At 28.9% G+C, this 7500-nt stretch overlaps 1 protein-coding gene across 4 annotated transcripts in view; it reads right to left on the reverse strand.

Moving 5' to 3' along the window:
* LOC122265011 (uncharacterized) overlaps positions 1-7500 on the reverse strand; it is a 19917-nt gene that overhangs the window by 11842 nt on the left and 575 nt on the right. Inside the window, exon 1 of one of the 4 annotated variants that reach the window (XM_086533990.1) lies at positions 7396-7500. This exon is cut by the window's right edge and continues 84 nt beyond it. The exons of the other annotated variants lie outside the window; for them this stretch is intronic. The gene's annotated coding sequence lies outside the window, so the exon portion shown is untranslated. The remainder of the gene's footprint in view (positions 1-7395) is intronic. 4 annotated transcript variants of the gene reach the window in all.

Below are 7500 nucleotides of genomic sequence, written 5' to 3' on the forward strand. Positions count from 1 at the left end.
ATCTTTCAGTTATTTATATATTAACTTTATCCAGGATAGTGAAATTTTATCTTTGAAATAATACGGTCAAGTTATAATCACGTCCTGCTTGAAAATATGTATATATCTTTTTTCGAAATTTAAGTGCTTAAAAATCACTGACTGAACTTCAACTTGTGTTTAATCTGTCTATAAATAGGATAAAGATCTTTCCCTCATGCAAGTAAACAACTTTTTACCTTGCATTTTTTTTTAATGGAACCTGCCTTTTTTATCGATTTCTCCTTATTCTCTTTCTTTTTCTTTTCCTTTTTCTCTTTGTTCCGCTTCTTCCTCTGCCTCTTCTTCTTTGATTTCCTCTTGTTTTTTCTTGCATTTCTTCTTCCTCTGTCTCTTGTTCTTTTCTTATTTCCTCTATTTTTTTTCTTTTCTTTCTTCTCTTGATTCTCCTTCTTTTTCCCTCTCCTATATCTTTTCTTCCCCTCTTCCTCTTTTTTTTCTTCCTCCTCCCCCTCCTTCCTTTTTCCTTTCCTTCTTCTCTTCCTCCTTCTTCCTCTTTTTCTTTTCCATTTCCTTCTCCTATTTCTTCCTTTGCCTCTGCCTCTCCTTCTTTTTTCCTTTTCCCTTCGTCTTCTTCTTCATTTTCTATTCCGTCTCCTTTTCATGTTTCTTCTTATACCTCTTCTCTTCCTTTCCTTTCTCCTCCCCCTCCTTCCCCTTCCTTTCCCCCTCCCCCTTCCCTCCTTCCCCTCCTCCTCCTCCCCCTCCTTCCCCTCCTCCATCCCCTTCCCCTCCTCCTCTTCCTCCTCCTACCCCTCCCCCATCCCCCCCTCCTCCTTCCCCTTACCCCCCTCCCCCTCTTCCTCCCTCCCACCCCCACCTCATCTTTACCGAAGTCTCCCAACCAAGCCATAAAACCCGCCTTTCCAACAGAAAACGACCTGGCTTTATCCCTACGCCTAATATTCCGAGATAGAGAGATACGGGCGGAGGGGGGGGGGCGGAGCTGATACCCTCTGACACGAAGGTGATGGTGTCTTGTTATCAGTTCGTATTTGGCTTATCAATACGTAAAAGATATGGGAATACTGACGGTCCCTGTGAGAATGACGGTACAGGTACTTGTAATACATTTGTGTTTAATACGGTGCTGGTAATACACTTTTTTTAAATAAATTATTTTTATTTTTTTTTTTGTGATACTGGGGTTGTTGTTATGTTGTGATTGTTTTTAAGGGTGTTTGTAATATAGGTGGTGGTGATGGTGGTGATTGATGATGATAGTGATGGTGATGATGATGATGATGGTGGTGGTAGTGGTGGTGGTGGTGATGATGATGATGATGATGATGATGATGATGATGAGGAGGAGGAGGAAGACGAAGAAAAAGAAGAAGAAGAAGACGAAGACGAAGACAAAGATGAGGATGACGATGAAGATGATTATGAAGATGATGATAATAATAATAAAGATAATATAAACGTTACCAAAACCAACAATACCATACCACAAACCACAAACAAACAAAACAACACCAAACTAAACTATAAAAAAAACGTAGCAAACAAAATCCAACAAAAACAAAATGGATGGTAATGACAATATTATCTCCATCATTCCGTGAAGTTATGTCACGCTGTCATTTTCTTTTGTGGAAATTTGCTGAAGTAATGTGATGCATTAGTTCAAGACAAAACATTAAGAGAAGAAAAAGAATAATATATATATACATTTACTTTTGTTGAACTGATGTGATAATGATGATAAATATATATATATAAAGAACGCTTACAATTCTTTTGTCAAACATTACAATCTATCTATCTATATATGTGTATATGCACATGCACGCACACACACACACACACACACATATATATAAATATATATATACTAATATATATATATATATATATATATATATATATACATATATATATATACATAAATAAATATATAAATATTTATATTTATATATATTTACATATACAAATATATATATATATACAGAGAGAGAGAGAGAGAAAGAGAGAGAGAGAGAGAGAGAGAGAGAGAGAGAGAGAGAGAGAGAGAGAGAGAGAGAGAGAGAGAGAGAGAGAGAGAGAGAGAGAGAGAGAGAGAGAGAGAGAGAGAGAGAGAGAGAGAGAGAGAGAGAGAGAGAGAGAGAGAAAGAGAGAGAGAGAGAGAGAGAGACAGAGAGAGAGAGAGAGAGACATTTGTTGCACTGCAGTGAAGATAATGATACAAAAACGTAAACAGAGCGGTTACATCCCCATGTCTCTTGAGCTCACACAAAGAATGCCAAAACCTGTATGAGATCACATAACACCTCCTCGTTTCTTTCTATTGCTTGTTTTCTACTTCCTCTTCCACTTCCTTTTAGTTGTTTAGCTTTCCTTTTTTTTCTTTGTTTTCTCTTCTAATGCCTTTGTCGTATTTTTTTTTTTTTTACTTGAATTTGTTTTTTTTTCTTTGCTTTCTCTTCCATCTATTCTTTGTCGTTTTCCCCTTTTCTTTGTTTTATTTTCAACTTTCTCGTTGTGGTCTTTCGTTTGTCGTTTTTTTCTCTCTACTTCCTTTTCCTCGCTTTTTTCATCCACTTTTTGTCGTTTTTATTCAATTTCGTTTTTTCTTCCATCTCCTCGTATTTTTTTCTTCACATCTTCTCGGTTGTCGTTTTCATATTTATTCATTTTCTTTTCCTCCTCGTTTTTGTTGCGTTCCTCTTCTCTCCGTCTTCTCTTTGTCGCTTTTCTTTCCCATTTCCTCTTTCTTCTTTGTAAAGAAATGACAAAATTTCAAAAGAAATGACAAAATTTCAAAGAAATGACAAAATTTCAAAGAAATGACAAAATTTCTAAAGTAATAATGACAAAATATCTCAAGTAATAATGACAAAATATCTAAAGTAATAATGACAAAATTTCAAAAGAAATGACAAAATTTCAAAAGTAATAATGACAGCATTTCAAAAGTAATAATGACAAAATTTCTAAAGTAATAATGACAAAATTTCTAAAATAATAATGACAAAATTTCAAAAGTAATAATGACAAAATTTCTAAGGTAATAATGACAAAATATCTAAAGTAATAATGACAAAATTTCAAAAGAAATGACAAAATTTCAAAAGTAATAATGACAGCATTTCAAAAGTAATAATGACAAAATTTCTAAGGTAATGATGACAAAATATCTAAAGTAATAATGACAAAATATCTCAAGTAATAATGACATTTTAAAAATAATAATGTCAATATTTCTAAAGTGATAATGACAAAATTTCTAAGGTAATGATGACAAAATATCTAAAGTAATAATGACAAAATATCTCAAGTAATAATGACAAGATTTCTAAAGTAATAATGACAAAATATCTCAAGTAATAATGACAAAATATCTCAAGTAATAATGACAAAATTTCAAAAGTAATAATGACAAAATTTCTAAAGTAATAATGACAAAATTTCTAAGGTAATAATGACAAAATATCTAAAGTAATAATGACAAAATTTCAAAAGAAATGACAAAATTTCAAAGAAATGACAAAATTTCAAAGAAATGACAAAATTTCAAAGAAATGACAAAATTTCAAAGAAATGACAAAATTTCAAAGAAATGACAAAATTTCAAAAGAAATGACAAAATTTCAAAAGAAATGACAAAATTTCAAAAGAAATGACAAAATTTCAAAGAAATGACAAAATTTCAAAGAAATGACAAAATTTCAAAAGAAATGACAAAATTTCAAAGAAATGACAAAATTTCAAAAGTAATAATGACAAAATTTCAAAGAAATGACAAAATTTCAAAGAAATGACAAAATTTCAAAGAAATGACAAAATTTCAAAAGAAATGACAAAATTTCAAAAGTAATAATGACAAAATTTCAAAGAAATGACAAAATTTCAAAAGTAATAATGACAAAATTTCTAAGGTAATAATGACAAAATATCTAAAGTAATAATGACAAAATTTCAAAGTAATGACAAAATTTCAAAAGAAATGACAAAATTTCAAAAGTAATAATGACAGCATTTCAAAAGTAATAATGACAATTTTTTAAAAGTAACAATGCCAATATTTCTAAAGTAATAATGCCAATATTTCTAAAATAATAATGACAAAATTTCAAAAGTAATAATGACATTTTAAAAATAATAATGTCAATATTTCTAAAGTAATAATGACAATTTTTTAAAAGTAACAATGCCAATATTTCAAAAGTAATAATGACAATTTTTTAAAAGTAACAATGCCAATATTTCTAAAGTAATAATGCCAATATTTCTAAAATAATAATGACTAAATTTATAAGGTAATAATGACAAAATTTCTAAAGTAATGACATTTTAAAAATAATAATGTCAATATTTCTAAAGTAATAATGACAAAATTTCTAAGGTAATAATGACTAAATTTCTAAAGTAATAATGACAAAATTTCTAAGGTAATAATGACAACATTTCAAAGGTAATAATGACAAAAGTTCTAAAGTAATAATGACAAAATTTCAAAAGAAATGACAAAATTTCAAAAGTAATAATGACAAAATTTCAAAAGTAATAATGACATTTTAAAAATAATAATGTCAATATTTCAAAAGTAATAATGACAGCATTTCAAAAGTAATAATGACAATTTTTTAAAAGTAACAATGCCAATATTTCTAAAGTAATAATGCCAATATTTCTAAAATAATAATGACAAAATTTCTAAAGTAATGACATTTTAAAAATAATAATGTCAATATTTCTAAAGTAATAATGACAAAATTTCTAAGGTAATAATGACTAAATTTCTAAAGTAATAATGACAAAATTTCTAAGGTAATAATGACAAAATTTCTAAAGTAATAATGACAAAATTTCTAAGGTAATAATGACAATTTTTTAAAAGTAACAATGCCAATATTTCTAAAGTAATAATGACAATTTTTTAAAAGTAACAATGCCAATATTTCTAAAGTAATAATGACAATTTTTTAAAAGTAACAATGCCAATATTTCTAAAGTAATAATGACTAAATTTATAAGGTAATAATGACAAAATTTCTAAAGTAATGACATTTTAAAAATAATAATGTCAATATTTCTAAAGTAATAATGACAAAATTTCTAGTATAAGGATTGACATTTTTAAAAAATTTAATAATGTCAATATTTCTAAAGTAATAATGACAAAATTTCTAAGGTAATAATGACTAAATTTCTAAAGTAATAATGACAAAATTTCTAAGGTAATAATGACAAAATTTCTAAAGTAATAATGACAAAATTTCTAAGGTAATAATGACAAAATATCTAAAGTAATAATGACAAAATTTCAAAAGAAATGACAAAATTTCAAAAGTAATAATGACAGCATTTCAAAAGTAATAATGACAATTTTTTAAAAGTAACAATGCCAATATTTCTAAAGTAATAATGCCAATATTTCTAAAATAATAATGACAAAATTTCAAAAGTAATAATGACAACATTTCAAAGGTAATAATGACAAAAGTTCTAAAGTAATAATGACAAAATTTCAAAAGAAATGACAAAATTTCAAAAGTAATAATGACACATTTTTAAAAGTAACAATGACAAAATTTCAAAAGTAATAATGCCAATATTTCTAAAGTAATAATGACAACATTTCTAAAAGTAATAATGACAAAATTAAAAAAGTAATAATGCCAATATTTCTAAAGTAATAATGACAAAAATTTCTAAAGTAATAATGACAAAATTTCAATAGTATTAATGACAAAATTTCAAAAGTAATAATCATAAAATTTTAAAAGTAATAGTAATCTAACAGTCACAGCAACTACATTGATGACAGTATATATAAAATAAATATTTTATAATGATATTGACAACTATCATTGCAAATGCAAATAATGAGTCATAATAATAATAAAAACAATAATAATAATAATATCAACAATAAAGAAAATACAATAATAACAAAGATTAATTATCTTAATGATAAAAATAAAAATAATCATAATAATCACACAGTCACAACCATAACAGTAATGATGATGATAATAACAGTAATGATGATGATAATAACAGTAATGATGATAATAATAACAGTAATGATGATGATAATAATAGTGATGATAATAACAATAAAAACACACTAGTGATAAAGATAATAATAATGATAATAATAATCGGAGTGTCAATAATATACATAATTACAAAGATGAGAATAAGGATGACAACTGCAATGTAAAACAAAAACATAATAAAAAAATAACAATAACGATAATGTTAATAATAATAATGAGGATAATAATAATAATGGTAGTAATAATAACAATGATAATAAACATAATAGGAAAAACACATATGATGATGATGATGATGATGATGATGATGATGATGATGATAATGATAATGATAATGATAATGATAATGATGATGATGATGAAGATGATGATGATGATAATGATAATGATAATGATAATGATAATGATGATGATGATGAAGATGATGATGATGATGATAATGATAATAATTTAAAAAAATAATTATAATGATACCACTACTACTACTACTACTAATAATAATAATGATAATAATAATAGTAATGATAATAATTATAATAATAACAGTAATAACACCAATGATAATAACAACAACCACAAGTCTCCTTCGTGCGTTCATCTCCGAATACGTTCCCTGAAACATCCGAGGCATTCCCATGGATGCATGGCACTCTGCATGGCACTCTGCATCTCCCCGGCACTGTCATAACCATCAGGCGCTGGTCTTCTAAGGCACCGTGACGTCACCTAAATGGCACTGTCCACTGGCACTCGCTTAGCACCAACTAGGTTCTCTCCGTGCGTGCCACTGTTATTTGGCACTTGATGGTTCTTGTGGTGGGGAGTGCCTAGCTGTGTGGCTCTCAGGGTAACATGTGACATAATATAAGGTTTGTGGAACAGAAAGATTCGCTGAGTGAAGGCGAAGAAGATATGCTGGCAAGGCGTGCTAAGAGAGAGTAAGTAGCACGCCATTTCAAGTGATTATAAATACAGTTGTTTGTGACTGACATTATTAACAAAGGGGCTTCAAAAACCCGAGTCGATTCGCGCGAAGGGCATAGGAGCATTCTACATGTATCATTACAGAACTAGATACAGGATACATCTCGTTGTTTGTGTCTCCCATTTTGGGAAATGTAAATAGCCCTTGGGCGAATTTTATTAAAATGCCACTTGGAATATTGATCTTCAAGAGATATATTAACACAACTACAATATTGACGGTGTCCAAGGTCACCTAAATCAGCGAGAGAGACGAGAGCAACTAAGGACAAATGCCAAGGAAACAAGAACACCAATTGACACCACTATCCTGAGTGACTCAACCGACACATACTATAAATGACACGCGAGTGATTGTGTCACTTACTCGGTGGGTGCGAGAGAGAGGGGGGGAAAATGTCTCTCTTAATCTTGTTTTTCGCTGGCTTTGTAGTCACTATGATTTTTTTATTTTTTTATTTGGGGTCCTTGT

Source organism: Penaeus japonicus, unplaced genomic scaffold (assembly GCF_977035675.1).
Source record: "Penaeus japonicus unplaced genomic scaffold, GWHDUDI00000001_assembly GWHDUDI00000040, whole genome shotgun sequence".
NCBI lineage: Eukaryota > Metazoa > Arthropoda > Malacostraca > Decapoda > Penaeidae > Penaeus > Penaeus japonicus.